This window comes from Mustela nigripes, chromosome 6 (genome assembly GCF_022355385.1).
Source record: "Mustela nigripes isolate SB6536 chromosome 6, MUSNIG.SB6536, whole genome shotgun sequence".
Lineage (NCBI taxonomy): Eukaryota > Metazoa > Chordata > Mammalia > Carnivora > Mustelidae > Mustela > Mustela nigripes.
The window spans coordinates 32367614-32383707 of NC_081562.1; the positions used below are offsets into that span (position 1 = coordinate 32367614).

At 35.6% G+C, this 16094-nt stretch overlaps 1 long non-coding RNA gene across 1 annotated transcript in view; it reads left to right on the forward strand.

Annotated features, from left to right (window-relative positions):
• Positions 1-9686: 9686 nt before the first annotated feature.
• The window catches only part of LOC132020535 (uncharacterized), a 396027-nt gene continuing 389619 nt past the window's right edge, over positions 9687-16094 (forward strand). Inside the window, exon 1 of the long non-coding RNA XR_009405020.1 lies at positions 9687-9962. This is a non-coding gene — a long non-coding RNA (uncharacterized LOC132020535). The remainder of the gene's footprint in view (positions 9963-16094) is intronic.

A 16094-nucleotide genomic window follows, 5' to 3' on the forward strand; every position in this document is an offset into this window, starting at 1 on the left:
GATTGTTACATAGAGAAATATTTAAAGGTATACACATACACCTGGGTATTACACATGTATATTTCCTTGCTCTATTAGCTGAGAGAGCTGAGAAGCAAAAATTTCTCAGTAACAATGGGCACCTTTAGCACCCAGATACTATTTTTTAAACACAACCCTGAGATCATGACCTGAGGTAAAATCAAGAGTTGGGTGTTTAAGCAACTGATGGACACAGGTGCCCCGGTAAGATTTTAATAATCAAGAAATTAGATGAGGTGGTATATGGCAATTCTGTAAAATTGTTAGTAAATGATGACTTGGTAGTGTGTTCATAGTTAAAATGTGTATTACTGAAGGACTGGTGGTTCCTATAGCCTAATTAGAGAACATAAACTTCTTGTTTGATAGTCACTCTTTTTCTTTTTATTGTATCATTTAAGATTGACTTGCTGATTCCAGATTTGGTGTATTTCATTAAACCAACTACATGCTTCATAGTAGACAATGGGCAAACTGCAAAATATTCTCTAGGGTTACAGGCATATCTACCTGTACAGCTTCTTAGAGATTAGCTTTTCACATTTGGGAACATCTGGATGATTTTCTAAAGTTCTTTTTATGTTGTTCATAGCCTGTTGAATTTGGGAAATATGCTAGAGAACTAGATGCATTTTACTAGTTTCTAAGTCTTTTGTGTGTTTTGCATGGCTATTTTTTAGAAATTGAATGAGACTTTTCCTGATATACAATACTTTCTTCACTCCACTGTTGAAGAATAGGTTTGACCTAGCTCTTTCACAGTAGAATATAGCCTGCTATCATTATGAGGTAATTTTATTTTCTTATCAAGTTTGCTGCTCCACAATATATTTAATGACTACCAATCCCTGTTGTGAATTCTCAATTGCACTTTGTTTATAACTCTTTTATGTTATAGTATGTTTTCCTTGTGTGCAGTTTTTTTGCCTGTTTGAAGTTTTCCTATTGAATTGTTTCTAAGATCTTATAGGAATGGTTAGTATTTTTCTTCATTATTTTATTACCTGGAGTGCCTTGCACAGTGATTTAGCATAATTATTAAAATCTTTGTGTGGGTGCATAATACTATGTAAAGTAATTGATATTTCTAGGCTTTTTCAATAGATGAAGGTATAGTATAATTTGATGAAATGAATACACACTAAAAATATTGGTTGTAGATTTTTGTCACTGACTTTGGGGAACACACCAAACAAGAGAATAAAGAAAAAAGGGTTGAAGTACATGATTTATAAAAATTTTTCCCCACAAATTTAAATGTATATGATTTTAAAACATCCCCCCAAAAAAATGTCATTGGAGCCAAAAGACATTCAAAAAAAAATTAGAAAATACTGTGAAATGGTTGTCCAGAAACTCTGCTCAATATTTGGTTACAGGGGAGAATATATTGTTTTCATGATAATCATACTCAGCTTTCTTACCAATCTAAGGGAGGATCCAATAAAATTGCCTCTTGATATATAATTTTAACATTTTCTTTCCCACTCTCTATAATGATCCAAAACCTCTGCCTATTCCTAAGAATTCCTGCCCTGAATAATAAAATGAAATTATTACCTTACACTGGAAAAATATTTAGAATTTTTCACCTCTGATTTTTTTTCATCAGAGGTCAGTAATGATTTAATATTTACTTTTGGGCTTTTTTTTTTTTTTTACTGTGGTAAAATATATAGCATAAAATTTATCATTTTAACACTTTTTAAGTGTAACAGTTCAGCCATACTGTGCAATCATCACCACTATTCACATCTACAACTTTTTTCATCTTCCCAAGCTGAAACTCCTTACCCGTTAGAAAATAGCTCCTCATTCTTTCTCCTTCCAGTCCCTGACAATCACCACTCTATTTTCTGTCTCTATGAATTTGACTAATTTAAGTATAAGTACAATCATACAGAATTTGTCTTTTTGTGCCTGGCTTATTTTACTCAGCATAATATCTTCAAGATTCATCCATATTGTAGTATGCGTCAGAATTTCCTTCCCTGTAAGACTGTATAATATCCCATTGCATATATATTCCATATTTTGTTTATATAGTCATCTTTAAATGGGAACTTGGGTTGCTTCCACCTTTGAGCTATTGTGAATAATGCTGCTATGAACATGGTCCATACATATCTGTTTGAGCCCCTTTCAGTTCATTTGGGTATATACCCAGAAGTGAAATTCCTAGATCTTATAGTAATTTTATTTTTTATTTTTTGAGGATCTGCCATATTGTTTTTCATAGCACCTTCAGCATTTTATGTTCCTGCCAATAGTGCACTGGAGTTTGAATTTCTCCACATCCTCACCAAAAATTTTTTTTTAAAGATTTTTTTTTTTTATTTGTCAGAGAGAGAGAGAGAGAAAGCATGAGCAGCAGAGAGAGGGAGAAGCAGGCTCCCCACTAAGCAGGGAGCCTGATGCAGGGCTCTAATCCCAGGGCCCTGGGGTCATGATCTAAGCCAAAGGCAAATGCTTAACTGACTGAGCCTCCCAGGTGCCCCCCCAACACTTGTTATTTTCAGTTTTTCTAATGATAGCCATCCTAATGAAGGGTTTCTTATTTGGTTTAGATTTGCATTTCTCTAATGATTAGTGATATTGAACATCTTTTCTATGCTTATGGACCATTTGCCTATCTTCCTTTGAGAAATGTTTAACCTTTGCCTATTTTTTAAAAATTTTTAAAAATTTTATTTATTTATTTGAGAGACAGTGAGAGAGAGCATGAGTGAGGAGAAGGTCAGAGGGAGAAGCAGACTCCCCATGGAGCTGGGAACCCAATGCGGGACTCGTTCCTGGGACTCTGGGATCATGACCTGAGCCGAAGGCAGTCGTCCAACCAACTGAGCCACCCAGGCATCCCAACCTTTGCCTATATTTTTTAATTGCACTGTTTGTTCTTTTTTTTGGGGGGGGGGGGGTGGGTGTTGAGTTCTAGGAGTTCTGTAAATGTTTTAATTATTACACCTTTATCTGATATAGGATTTTCATATATTTTCTACCATTCTGTGAATTGACTTTTGATTCTGTAGATTGTATGTTTGCTCAGAATTTTTAAATTTTTAAATATTAAATTTGATGTCTGGTAGTTTCAGATGTCATATCCAATAAATCATTGCCTAATGCAATGTCATGAAACTTCCCTCTGTGTTCTTAGAGCTTTACAGTTGTAATTTTTACATTTAACTCTTTGATCAATTTTGAGTGAATTCCTGGGTATAGTGTAAGTGTTCAACTTCATTCTTTTGCATGTGGACATGTAGTTCTCCCAGCACCATCTGTCAAGAAGGCTATCCTTTCTCTTGAATGACCTTGGTACCATTGTCAAAAATCATTTCACCATAAGGGACACCTGAGTGGCACAGTCCATTAAGTGCCCAACTCTTAGTTTTGGGCTCAGGTCATGATCTCAGGGTCATTAGGTCCTGCTCAGCACTCAGGGCAGAGTCTGCTTGGGATTCTTTCTCTCCCTGTACCCCTCTCACTCATCCTTGCTCTCCCTCTAAAATAAAATAAATCTTGAAAAAAATCATTTGACCATATATGCAATTTTTATACATATGTGTAATTTTTTTTTACTCTCTGTGCTTTTCTGTTATGCCTGTCTGTCTTTTGGCCAATACCACAGTGTTTTGATGACTGTGGCTTTATGGTCAGTTTTGAAATTAGGATGATCAGCTCTATCATTTTGATTTCTTTCTTAAGATTGTTTTGGCTTTTTTTTTTAATATAATTTTTTATTTTTTATAAACATATATTTTTATCCCCAGGGGTACAGGTCTGTGAATCACCAGGTTTAAAAAAAAAAAAAAAAAAAAAAGATTGTTTTGGCTAAGGTCCTTTGAGTTTCAATAAGAATTTTAGAATGGATTTTTCTATATCTGCCAAAAAGTGTCTTTGGGATTTTGATAGGGATTGCACTGAATCTTCAGATAACATTGGGTGGTATTGACATCTTAACAATATTAAGTATTCCAATCCATGTACACAGAATGTCTTTCTATTGATTTGTGCCCTCTTTATTTTTTTGATAATATTTTATAATTTTTAGTGTTCAAGTCCTTCACTTCATTGGCTAAGTTTATTCCTAAGTTAAATATTTATTATATGTTTTTAATGTAAGTCTCTATTTCTTTTTAATTTTGTCATCTTAGAAAGATGTTCTATGTAAGTTGCTTTTTATTAAACTTCTCATAAATATTTCCTGTCTACTAGACTTATGTCTCTTTTATTTATAAGCAAGATGCTATTTCTATGTTTATTTTATTCTTAACTTTATAATTTTGCAGCTATCTCTCATGTTGTAAAGTTTGTCACCCTAATAATTTTTTTCTTTTTTCTTTTTTAAGATTTTATTTATTTATTTGACAGACAAAGATCACAAGTAGGCAGAGAGGCAGGCAGAGAGAGAGAGAGAGGAGGAAGCAAGCTCCCCACCAAGCAGAGAGCCCGATGTGGGGCTTGATCCCAGGACTCTGAGATCATGACCTGGGCCGAAGGCAGAGGTTTTAACCCACTGACCACCCATGTGCCACATCACCCTAATAATTTCTTAAGGATAAATAAGTTATTAAAATTGAAAAATGTATAAATGTTGACCTGAGTTTTAATAAAATAAGCCACATTTTTGGACTGCTATATCTAATATCAAACTAAGAGAAAATAAATTATTTTATAAATCATATACAGTGACAAAGGAAGTAAATCTCCATTGTGATTATTGCTATTAAAAATAAATTTGAGGGGCGCCTGGGTGGCTCAGTGGGTTAAGCCGCTGCCTTCGGCTCCGGTCATGATCCCAGGGTCCTGGGATCGAGCCCCGTGTCGGGCTATCTGCTTAGCAGGGAGCCTGCTTCCTCTTCTCTCTCTCTGTCTGCCTCTCTGCCTACTTGTGATCTCTCTCTGCCAAATAAATAAATAAAATCTTTAAAAAAAAAAAAAAGGGCCAAAGCTGTTTAAAAAAATAAATAAAAGTAAATAAATAAATAAATAAATAAATTTGAATGATAAAAATTTTGCTATACATTCAGATTTTTAATATTTTAATTGAAATTATAACTGGGGAATAACAGTATTTTACAATAAAGCTTGCAGAGAACCATGAGTTTAACAAAAAAATAATTAAAAAGCCAAATTCTGTGTAGGTCTATATCACAACTATGTAATGGAAATCAAATGCGGTCATTTCCCACAACTTAGTTTTTACATTGTTAATTGAAAAGAATAAGAAAATCAGTGTCCATCAGTTGAAGAATTTTTTAGTGTATTTCTCCAGAAGTTAATAAGATGGTTTCAAGGGCACCTGGGTCGCTCAGTGGGTTCAGCCTCTGCCTTCAGCTCAGATTATGATCCCAGGGTCCTGGGATCGAGTTCCGAATCAGGCTCTCTGCTCAGCAGGAAGCCTGTTTCTCCTCATCTCTCTCTGTCTGTCTCTCTGCCTACTTGTGATCTCTCTCTGTCAAATAAATAAATAAAATCTTAAAAAAAAAAAAAAAAGATGGTTTCAAGGTCTTTTTTTTTTTTTTCTTTTTTCTTAAGACAGTAAGTGACATTTAACTATACAGAACAAACTGATAGTTACCAGAAGCGAGGTGAGTGGGAGCATGGGTGAAATAGATGAAGGGAACTAGGAGGGCACTTGTGATGAGCACTGGGTTATGTATGGAAGTGTTGAACCACTATATTATACAGGTGAAACTCATATCACACTGTACGCTAACTGAAATTTAAATAAAATCTTTTAAAAAAAGTAGTAAGTGGGGCACCTGGGTGGCTCAGTGGGTTAAGCCTCTGCCTTCGGCTCAAATCATGATCCCAGGGTTCTGGGATCGAGCCCCACATCGGGCTCTCTGCACAGCGGGGAGCCTGCTTCTTCCTCTCTCTCTCTCTCTCTCTCTCTCTCTCTCTCGCTCTGTGTCAAATGAATAAATAAAATCTTTAAAAAAAAAGTAGTAAGGGGACGCCTGGGTGGCTCAGTTGGTTGAGCAGCTGCCTTCGGCTCAGGTCATGATCCCAGCGTCCTGGGATCGAGTCCCACATCGGACTCCTTGCTCAGCAGGGAGCCTGCTTCTCCCTCTGCCTGCCATTCTGTCTGCCTGTGCTCGCTCTCTCCCCCTCTCTCTCTCTGATAAATAAATAAAATCTTTAAAAAAAAAAAGTAGTAAGGAATTAGAAAAGGTGGAGGAAAGGGGAGGAATGAAGCAAACAACAAGTCAGAAAGAAGCAAGAGGAATAGATAAATATAGAAGAATGAATGAAGAGGGGAATAAAAAATAGGAAGAAAAACAGTAAAAGAGAGGAGTGGAAAAATAGAAATGGAAATATCAGGGGAAAAAATAGAAGACAAGAGCATTGAGATGTACAGTATTTGCCGCAAACTTAAAATATATAAATCTACATAGATGTATAGAAAGTGAAAAGCAAGCATAAATTATTAAGGACAAAAGGAAGGGAGGGAGGGAGAAAGAAAAGGAGAGAGTCCAGGAGAGGAGAGGGGAGGGGAGGTAAGGAAGGAGGAGGAGTTTCCAAAAGGGAATATATATTTTACATGAGATTGACTTTATTGAGATGGTCACCAAACCATCACATAAGAGACAAACATAATCTCAAAGAACAAAATTGACTATGTGAAGGAATTAAGATGGCTTCAAAGAGAAAATAATATTTAACGAAAATATTCCAAATTTAGGAAATCCATAAAAAAGAGATCTAGATAGTTGTAGTAAAAATCTCCAGGTAAAAGGGGCAGCATGTGTAGGGGTTTTAGAAGGAAAATCCAACCATGTGGTCAGTTTTTTTTTTATGTCCTTAAGGTTGCAGTCTTGTCAGGGTAGATGTCAACTGAGAAAGCTCTGCAGTCAGATCTTATTAGAAGTGGTCATCAAGAGGTTGTGACTTCTGACCCATGAGTGGACTTGGGTATGAAGTCACAGCCCTTCTGTGCTTGGAATAAACATTCTACACACCATTTCCACAGTGGGAGCTGCTTTCAAAGATGCAGCCTTGAGACACTACTCAACTCAGTAAAAGCCTCTAGATTTACTTTTAAGCTTAGGGCAGGTGTGGAGATCTACTCATCTTACAGCCACCCAAGACAAACCACCCAGATAAGTTCCCTTGCTTATTAAACTTGCTACCTACCCATCTGTAGTGGCCTGCTTCTTCTGTCTCTCCAGCTCCTCTGCTTATGGAGGCCAGTTTCAGACTTCATCCCAGATGTTCTTAAGATTTCAAACCAACACATGCAGATCATTTCAAAGATTTATGCATTATTTTTCAGGTGATGATGAGTCCATAAATTGTTATAAGCAGGAAAATAGTATAACTATGCATAGTTTACATAGAATTGGCAGCTATATAATAGGTTTTGATGTAGTAAATCACTTGAAACAGGGAAATGCAGTAAAAAGGTTCTTGCCATTGTATAGGTAAGAGATGGTGAAAGCTAGAAATAATACCATGAAAGCTAGAAATAACAAAAGATTTTAAAGAAGGTAGAATCAATAGATTATGATCTTGATATTAGAAGTAAAACAAGAATGCATGAATAGTGTGACTACTGAATGTCTCTCTTGGCAAACTAGGTGTGTGGTGATGGTTTTTACTGACCAGTGTCACATGAGGAGTGATCTTTCTGAAATGCAAATATGATTATTTCGCACTCCAATTTAAGAGCTCTCAGAGACTCTCCATTCAAAGATAAAGTCCAAACTCCTTTATATATCATAAATGACTCATGATTTCTCCTGATACATCTTTTTTTTTTTCTTTTATGCCCTTCATACCTCACTCTACACTTCAGCCATACTGAATTACTCTCACTTGTCCAAATTTAATGTGCATATTTCCCCTGGGGCTTTGTTCCCAGTGCCTGGAAATATTCTTTATCCTTTTAACCAGGCTTTACTTAGCCTCTTCTTAACTGTTACTTCCTATAAACAAACAAGTACTAATACCCCAAGAATAGTTTAGGTATCACTCATATATATTTGCATATGGTCCTGAATATATCTTTTTGATATAGTGTTAGTAAAATTGGCTGTTTCTAAGTGAAGATATACATCTGAAATTCTTAAAGTATGTGCTTTGTTCACTACTGTAAGTATTAATTATATTCACTACGATGCTCAATACACATTTGTGCAATGCAGTTGGGTATTGGTTCAATTGTCAGCTATTAGAGATATTAACTTTTAACATTTTTCATTTGCTTTATGTATCTTCAGCCACCGTGGTCATTATAAAAACAGCAACTGAGAGTGATAAGTAGCTCTCCTCCTTCCCTTTTTTCCTTCCTTTCTTTTTCTTTCATGGTCTTTGGCGAATCGGCTAGATAACTAGAATTCCCCCCTGGAATAGTGAAGCTACTTCTTTTCTACTCCCTTGTTTTTTTTTTTTCCCCAGTGATAGCTGCAGTGTTGTCACTTCTGAAGAGAGAGAGAAGCTGGAGCATTTGCTCCAGTGTTTCCTTAAGCCTCTCCCATTTCTTTTCCCCTCCACCTCCTGAATAAAGTGATCAGCTATAGGATGGATGGAAGAAAAAAATGGAAAATTTGATTTACTTTTTTCTTTTGGCTCTTGGGTCATCACATCAGATCATTTTTGCTTCCCTCACAATGTATGCACCTAAGTTTGGTCTCGGAAGCAACAGTTTGTTTACACAAGAAATAACCAGACATAGAGCATTACAGAATGTCATGAGGAAAGTTATGGAAGGACAATATTGTAATTTTTTTAAGCAGCATTTTAAAAGTACATGAGCTCATGCATTATGATGGTCTTAATTGTCCTTTCTGATAATGTATAAATTGTTTTATATAGAAAATCCAAGTAAAAAAATGGAGCTGAAAATTTTGATAACCCTTCTGTGTTTTGTATATTGCCAACACACCAGTAAAGTCTCATATTTAGAATATTGCTAAAATTCTAAAAGAACTACCTAACTGAGCAGAAAAATATATTTTATCACAATGTATCATTCAACTGAAACAGAATTCAAAAATGGCTTGTTTTTGTTTAGAAAGAATAATTTATGAAGTGTGGTTTAATTTGGAACATCTTATTTTCTTTAGGAGGGTATTTGAAGAGTCAATATTTACTTCTGTGGTCACATATTAGGATTATGTATCCCCTTTTCTATTTGTATATACCTTCTGAATTTTCATTTATGTTGAAAATGACATATTTCTTTGTGAAACCGCATTAAAAGAAGTGACTATTGATAAAAAATATAATTCTTCATATTAAGGTACAACTTAAAACAAAACCTACATATAACACAGTGAAGTAAAATGGCTTTAGGACCTAAAGGAGACATGTTCTATACATAAATGATATTTAAAACAGCAAAAGGGATATGATTTAATTTGTTAGCTGAAAACTTTAAGTGTTTCTCTTAGATAGAAATGTATATAGCATGATAGTATGGATTCTAGACAGTAGTTTGAAAGAAGGCAATAGTGAAAATGAATTTCATGCTAGTAGACACTTTAAAAACTAGATTTAGCAGCAGTCACATTAGCTTAGATAATGGGAGAATTTTTCTTCATTGAAAATGCTCTGTGTCGCTTAAGAAGAACTTACTGAGGCAGCCTGCCATCTAGCTTTTTCACAGAAAAACAGGCTTACAGACTGCAGATGAGAGAGTCTGGAGCAGAGACAATTTTAACTTAGCCATTCCTAATTTATCTCAAGCATTTTCAATTCATCTTCACTGCTCTATGCACACAGGAACACCAGATTGCCATCCCTGGGGAACAGAATGCAACCAGGGATCTGGAGAGCTGTCACATTCCAAGAAATATTTAAATTGTGCTGATTTTCTTCTGGAGAACTGAGCCCAGGGAATGAAACTCTCCATCAAGTCATAGCTTTGCGGGCAATAGATCAGAGGATATTGCCAGTTTTCTAATGGATTATTGTTATCGGGCAGGTTTTCTCTGAAGGTACGTATTTTCTCAATTCATTACCCTCTCCTATTTATCAGGTGATGATCTAATGAGCTGGAGATCCAAACCGGTAAAAAAGAGAAAGATGTTAAGTAGTCAGTATTGACTAAAGAATGACACTTTATTGCTGCATGTTTATAGGTGAATAATCCGACTCCTTTAGTAAAGATTAGCAGGGTGTAGTTGGAATTGCATTGTCAGCGAAAACAGGCAAAACCAAAACAAAACCGTGCTGCAAGCTGCATTATCATAAGTTCATATTAATTCTCTTGAGGATTTTTTGTAGCTGCAGCATATAATGAAGGGAAATACATACTTTGGAAACTCAGTTAACCTTATACATCTTAAAAATATTTTTACATAATCATGATGTTTCCTCCGTATATTCTCTGATACAAACTTTGTCTCAAATGCTGCTCTTAATTTTGGTGCCATTGATATTTATGGTATATAAATATATGAATGATAAAAGTATTTGATTTAAAGAAACTCCAGTGGGAGTCTTTATGAGAATATTATATTGGTGTACTTTTCTGGCTTTATAGGTCTTTACTTTTAAGTTTGAAAGAATCTTTCTAAAATTAATTGCTACATTTTTAGTAAAACATGCTTATCATAAAAATTTGTTATTCAACTTTGTTCTGTCAAGTGAAAAGCCCCAGTACATCTGTGAAGTACACAAAACTGTTTAGCAAAGTAAAATGGGGAAAGCTGGCAAACTTCTGAATATTAACTGAATTAATAAAAATGGAAAAAGACTCATCCTACCCCGAAATTTAGCTTATTGTACCTATGATATATTAGACCAGGCAGAGGGGTGACTACTGTGCCTGTTTCCTTAAAGTTAAAGGTATGTGTGTAGGAGGGTGTTTTGTGTTAGCAAGTGAGTGGGTGTGTAGGATAGAAAGCAAGCACACAGTAATCACAGTGAGCTTATGAAAACTGAAGAAATATTTTAAAATATGGTATTAGGGCTCTTGATGTTTTTAAGTGTTTTATTGTGTGCATAGGCTCAGCGAACCCTATCATGGTATCGATATTCTTCCATGTTAAAAATGACTATTAGAATAGGTAGAATAGCAGGTGTATTTCACCTGGAGCGTGGTATACCTGCTGCTGTCTTTGGACTGGAACACAGAGTCTGTGGACCCATCAGTGGGTTAATCACAGGCTCAGGAGAGGAAATGGTGGCTCCGCTTCACGAAAGCACTTGTTAAATGTGTTCTCATTTCTTTTGAGCCTTTGAGAGACTCTTAGAAGAATGAAGGAGAGGGAGGAGGATTGAGTCACCCAAATAGTTACTCGGAGTTTATTTTCTCTTATCCTCAGAGGGATTGTAAAAGGGGAAAAATGGAAAAGATGAAGGAGAATAGGATCCTCAAAGAGTACTGTTAAGTGCTTCTTCTTCTTCTTCTTCTTCTTTTTTTTTTTTTTTTCATGAATCTTAGAAGGATTGAGGAACAGGGGCTTAAATTAAGGTTTCCCTGTGGATTCCTCCATTTGGCAAGCTTTCTCTCCTTTATGGATTATTTTCCCTCCACTCACTTAAAAAAAAAAAAAAAAGGTGAGCTTGTTCCCAGTAACTTGCAGCTCTAATTTAAATCTACAGAAGTATACTCTCTGAAATTGCATACATGCCTGAGTGTCTCACAGTTTTATAATTCACTGACTTATGAATGTCAAAGCTAAAGTGATTTAACACTGTTTATTTATTTATTCAAGCATAGGGGAGATATGACAGTAGCTTAGTAATATATCCTTTAATTTATATTTTGGGTGTTAGATGAATAGAACAAATATGAAAATCAGGAGGGGCAGTTTTAGTTGTCAAATTGCAATAAAAATTTTTATTGCTCTGACTTATTAACCTTTTCTACCATATCATGCTAGTGTCTCTTGCCTCCCTATAGGGTTCATTCACTTACCCAGCTATCTAAATCTGCTCAGCTTCCAGGTCTAGTGCTAAAACTTGTTTTACTTCATCTAATGGTGAGTTCACTGTAAAATATATTACTATAATTTCATTTTATTAGTTGCTCTTAAATATTTAATATTTATCGAGTGCCCATGAATTGTTTGGTGTTTCAAAGCAAGATATAGGAAGAAAGTACATAATGGTATTTTCTCTTAAATCAGGCAGTTTATTAATATTTCAGGACTTCTAATTGGTGCCCACAGAGGAAGGCAATTAAGGCTGGCTTTTTAGTGGCTGCTTACGCACATGTAAGACATGAAATATCCTGTATTCAATGGTCAGTGATTTGCATTCAACTTCACTGTGGATCCTAGGCTTATCATCCAGTTGTATTCAAATACCTTCTCCACTCTACTCCATAGACCAGTATGTCATCATAGGCAGAACTTTGGATTGAGGATAAGGAAAACTAGATTTAAATGTGTTAAGCAGGGCGCCTGGGTGGCTCAGTGGGTTAAGCCGCTGCCTTCGGCTCAGGTCATGATCTCAGGGTCCTGGGATCGAGTCCCGCATCGGGCTCTCTGCTCAGCAGGGAGCCTGCTTCCTCCTCTCTCTCTCTCTGCCTGCCTCTCTGTCTACTTGTGATCTCTCTCTGTCAAATAAATAAATAAGATCTTTAAAAAAATAAATAAATAAATAAATAAATAAATAAATAAATGTGTTAAGCAAGTTTGTGTAAGTTAATTGGTCTCCCATATACCTCTCTCCTATTAGGTATATAATAGAGACAGTGGTATCTACTTTTTAGATTCTTGTGAGTAGTAGAGATCACACATTAACAAACCCATAGTGTGTGCCCAACATATATTTGATAAACAGCATTTATTTCTGAATGCATTGTATCATTGTCTCACATACAAAATGTACCAAATGAAGCTACTGTGAATCATCTTTCTTCAGTGATGCATATGTGTGTATGAATGTGTATGTGTACATGTGCATTAGCATAGATCCATTGTTTAAAAGTCTTAGTGATAAAAATAATGTATTGATCATGTCATTATTGCTCAGCACTAAAGTACTCTATAGAAGTACTCTATACAGAGATACAATTAGAAATTAAGATTAGCTTGAGAAATAGGTTGGCATATTCTCTATGGCTATCAAACATCTAAATTTTCAACCATACCTTACCAGAGAAAGCAGATAGAACTGTATCTCATATTCCCATTTTACCCTTCTCCCAAAAGATATGGAAATAGAAGACAAGCCAGTAAATCCTCTTGCTCATTATCTTGTGCCCTTTGCCCCTTTTGTTTGCATTTTATTTTGCTACGGTGGCTTGTTTAGCGAGATGGCCTCAAATTCTAACTGCACAGAGTAGTTTACGCATACAAACCACCCCTTCAAGGAACAAAGCAACTCTATGAATACTTTTATTAAAACAAAAGACAGCTTTTGCTTTGAAAAAATGCTAAACATTTTTTTAACGAGAGTGAAACTATTAAATGTGAATGTTCAATCCAGCCAGATGTTGACCTTAACTGTGAGTTTGAATCTTTATAAAAAGAGTATGCAAATCCAAGCTAGAAACTGCTTTCTTTAGGTCTTAAGACTGCTGAAAAATTCTGAGTCTGAATTTCTCTGATACATTTCATATTGAGTTAAGCATATACAGGAAACCTACTTTAATATGCTGAGTTATTTGGAGAGGTAAATTAAGCATCATATATGTCTTTCATATATCTTTTATTGGAATTTGGAAACAGATGTACAAATGTCCTCTTTATAAAAGGGAACCACTAAATAATTATTTTGAAAGTGTGTTATAGGAAATTATCTTGCACATTATGACTAGATCAAAATGTGGATACAAACGCAAGTTCCTGCTGAAAAGCTGTTCTGTTCTCCTCTTTCTCTCCCCGCCCTTCTTTTTTAGTCCGTTATCTGTTGTCAGCGCCAATCCTGTCTTAAAACCAGTGAATCGACCTACTCACCAATTACGTGAAGGTTTAGGTATCTGACCTCATTCTCTACAAGACCCTCGAATTTCTTGTTCTATTGCTGTTTGATTGCAAACTTTGGGTATTTTGACTGAGTATCTAAGGAGGTTAGAACCTGTGTCCGAATTCCAGCTCCGTTTCTAAACTGTAAATATGAGTGTGGTATAGGTATCACCACATCACCATCTTCAACCTATCCCTGATATTGGGCTTCCCGTTATTCAGTATGGTTATCTGATCCCCTTTGGGGGACCCAGATATGTGTTCGCTTATGTTCTTCCTCTGCCTATGGCTTCCTCTAGGTGAATATTTTTATTAAGTCACCTCTGCCCCTTTGACCTCACTTTAAACAGCTTAGCTACCAATTCTTTGAGGTCTTTTTCCCTCAGCTTTTCTTTATGGGAAAACAGGTGTCTCTGAGCTTAGTGATTCTCTCCTTGTGTCTAGGAGTTCTAACTCCCAGTATCTTGCAAGGTGAGTGTATTTGAAGACAACATTTTTTAAAAGAAGTAATTAAATTAAAATGAGGTCATAAGGTAAATTCTAACCCAGTATGCCTGATATCCTTGAAGAAGAGGAAACAGACACAGACACGTGAAGAGAAGCCCATGTAAAGACACCAGGAAAAGGCAGCTATCTATAAGCCAGGAAATAGACCTCAAAAGAAACCAACTCTCCTGACACTTTGATCTCAGCTTCTAGCCTCCAGAATTGTGAGAAAAAAAAAAAAAATTTGTTGTTTATACCACACAGTCTGTGGTACTGTGTTCCAGCAGCCCTATATAACGAATAGAGTAAACACTTTAGATTTGGGGGCCCTATAAGCTCTCTGTCACATATTCCTCCTCCTTCTTCCCTCTTTGTCCTTATTCAGCCCTTTAAAAATGGGAAACAAAGGGGCACCTGGGTGGCTCAGTGGATTAAAGCCTCGGCCTTCAGCTCAGGTCATGATCTCAGGGTCCAGGGATCGAGCCCCCGCATCAGGCTCTCTGCTCCATGGGGAGCCTGTTTCCTCCTCTCTCTCTGCCTGCCTCTATGTCTACTGGTGATCTCTGTTTGTCAAATAAATAAATAAAATCTTAAAAAAAAAAAAAAAAAGTGAAACAAAACAAACAAAAAAACAAGTGCTCATAGGAGCCATATTTGGCCCTGAGCATAGTTTTCCAACCCTTGCTCTAGAACAGAAAGATCCTCCAAAGTTTGGGCAAAATATAATTCTAAACTTCCGTGTTCAAGATTGTCTACTTTGCAGATAGCCATTGATTTTTAGCCTAAAAATATAGCTTTATCTTTTTTTCTACCAAAATCTTTCAAATTCCTCAATTTGAAGTGGATATCTGTAGAGCTTATTATTTTCACTCTTAATGGACCTTTATAGCCCTAAAGTTAGAATGGCATCTAAAAAACATTAATACTAGCATTCTGCATTTGTTGAATAGATTCTGTGGGCCAAAGACTATTCTAAACACAACATATATTTTCTCATGTTAATCCTACCAATAGCCTTGCAAGGAAACTGCTATTATAATCATTTCTCTAAAGTGGAAATTGAGACAGAGAGAGAGATGAAGCAATTACCTGTGGTTATTTAGCATAAGTAACTTAGTGGTTAACCAAGGTTTGGTTAGAGAATCCTAGCGTAGTCTTGCATTTAACCACTATACTATAAGGCTCTCAGATCATGACAGAGTTTTACATTTACTATAAGATCAGCTATGAAGATGTTGAAAATTACTATCAAACAGCAGTTCAGGTGAAAGAGAATGGAAATGATGCAGTGCTTATTTCAATCCCATATTTTTATGTGAATGTAGTAGGCATGATGGTTTTTTAGTTAATTATGCAATTTTTGTTTGTCTTTTCTTATGGAGTTCATGAATTATCTTTTTAAGAATTTTTTTTTTTTGTCTTCAGAATATCATTTGGTGAATAAGTATGGTTAAAGAGCTTAGGTTTATTAAAGAAAACCTAAAGAACAAAATGATATAATTTTGAAGCTCATAGGAATTTCACATTTAATTTTGCATGTAAGTAATTTAATGCTTAATTTAATAATTCATATTATATGGGGAAACAATGAATAACAAAACTGACTACTGGGTATAAATACTGTATTATTTCTAGTTATTTTTATGGAATCAACAAGTACTCAGTTTAAATGTGTTCAAAGAATGACCTGTTCAAAGGAAAACTTCACCAGGTAGCAACTCT